Consider the following 2,538-nt stretch of genomic DNA (forward strand, 5'->3'; position numbering starts at 1 on the left):
TTGGACAATGTTTTTTCTTTCTTCATTATTAACGTATTCAACAACTTTGTACAGGACTTACTGTAACGTAGAGGCAGGTGTATTTGTTTAAATAAAATGTTTGTTTAAATTTTGTGTTATGCTTTGATGTCTTTGATGTTTTGACATGATGCTTTGTGGTATTGTAGAGGAGATGCTTTTAACAGGTGTATTTGTTTAAATAAAATCATCATCATCATCAGTGGTGCTACAGCTCTAGTTGAGCCTTGACCTTCCCCAGTCTATTTCGCCAGTCGTTTCTGTTCATCGCCAACCGTTGCCAATTTGCCGCGCCGATTTTCCTTGCGTCCTCGTCCACACCGTCCCTCCATCTCAGTCGTGGTCTGCCTCTACTCCTATTTCCCACTGGGACCGATAATAGAGTTCGTCTGGGTGGGTAATTTTCATTTGCTCTTGACACATGTCCAGCCCATTTAAGCCTGCCTATTTTTATGAAGGATATTACATCTCTACCGTTTACTATTTTTTTATACTTCTCGTACAATTCGAAATTATATCGCCTTCTCCAAATACCATTCTCACAGAATGCGCCCATTATTCTTCTTAGTATCTTCCTTTCGAAGACGAGCAGAAGATTTGCGTCTGTTTTGGAGATGGTCCATGTTTCTGACCCATATGTCAGCACTGGTAGGATGAGTGTTCTATATATTATTAGTTTGGTTTTCTGGCTTAAATTTCTGTTTTTTAGCTTCTTGCTTAGTCCAAAATAACATTTGTTTGCTAGCAGTACCCTCCGTTTTACTTCTTCAGATGTGTCATTATCGTTTGTTATGAGAGAACCCAAATATGTAAACTTATTTACTACCTCAAAATTATATTGGTCTATACTGAAGTTTTCTTCGGCGTTTCTAGCTCTATCTCTGTTATTTGGAATAGATGCTAACATTTTGGTTTTTTCCTCGTTTATTTTAAGGCCCATATTTTGTGCGGCTGTCAAGAAGGTAGAAGTCATCTCTTTAAGTCCTCGTGTAGTACGTGCGATCAAATCCAGATCGTCAGCGTAAGCCATAATCTGCGTTGATTTATTAAAGATTGTTCCCCTATTGTGTAACTCGGCATCTCTTATAGTCTTTTCTAACGCTATATTAAAGAGAAGGCACGCCAGCGCGTCTCCCTGCCGTAACCCTGCATATGTTTCAAACGCTTGTGACATATCGCCTTGTATTTGCACTCTGCAGATCACTTTACTCATAGTTGTTTTTACGAGCCTTATTAATTTATGGGGAATGTTAAGTTCATTTATGGCTTCGTATAATTTACCTCTTAGGACGCTATCATACGCTGACTTAAAGTCCACAAAGAGATGGAACGTGTCAATATTAAATTCATTGGTTTTTTCTAAGATTTGACGTAGCACAAAAATCTGGTCAATTGTTGACCTACCTGGCCTAAAACCGCTTTGATACTCACCAAGGATTTCTTCCACGTACGTACTTAAACGGCTGTACAGGGTGTTGGAGAATATTTTGTACATTGTATTCAGAAGAGTTATACCCCTATAATTTTTACATTCCAACAAATCTCCCTTTTTGTGCAGTGGACATATGATTCTAGTGCACCATTCCTCTGGCATTTGTTCTTCTTCCCAGACTTTGACTATTATGTTGTGAATTTGGTGCATAATGCTGTTACCTCCATGTTTGATGAGCTCTGCGGGGATACAATCCACTCCTGCGGACTTGCTATTTTTGAGTCGTGTGATTGCGTCTTTCACTTCAAATATTGAAGGAGGTTCTACGTGAGTGTTATTTCTTGGTTTTTGGGGTGACGCATCATTTTCCACTTCGGTACCAAATAGTTCTTTGAAGTGCTCAACCCATCTGCTTTGTACTGCGTCAGCGGTATTGACTATATGTCCATTTTTGTCTCTACACATCGTCAGCCGTGGTTTAAATTCTTTTCTTGTCTTATTTAGGATATTAAAAAATATCCTATTTAATAAAATGTTCAAATGTTTAAATAAAATGTTTGTTTAAATTTTGTGTTATGCTTTGATCTCTTTGATGTCTTTGATGTTTTGACATGATGCTTTGTGGTGTTGTAGAGGAGATGCTTTAACTAAGGTTGATCTCCTCACGATCCTGAGTCAGGATTTGAAAATGGTATAACCCACGTGGTTAAAACCTTATATCGTTTAGAATTAAACAATTAAGATTACGCAAGGTTACTTTTCATATACTAACGTCCTTTATTTCCTACACGATATTCAGATCAACCACGACATATCCGTAACATCGTTAAGACAATATTTAAAAATTACCAATTTTTTTTGTTTTTAACAAGAAATTAAAAAAATAAAGCACACAATTTTTTTTGTTTAATTTCACATAAGTACATACATTACAACACCTTTTAACAAGGGTTCAAAATTTTGTCCTTGAACATCCAAGGATTTAGAGAGCCTTTCTATCATGCCTTCGTTTGTTGAGAGAATTGAATGTACTGCGAACTCTTACAATCTTTCTTGTTTGTAAAGGGTGACAGGGTACTGAGGAGGTT

This window comes from Diabrotica undecimpunctata, chromosome 1 (assembly GCF_040954645.1).
Source record: "Diabrotica undecimpunctata isolate CICGRU chromosome 1, icDiaUnde3, whole genome shotgun sequence".
NCBI lineage: Eukaryota > Metazoa > Arthropoda > Insecta > Coleoptera > Chrysomelidae > Diabrotica > Diabrotica undecimpunctata.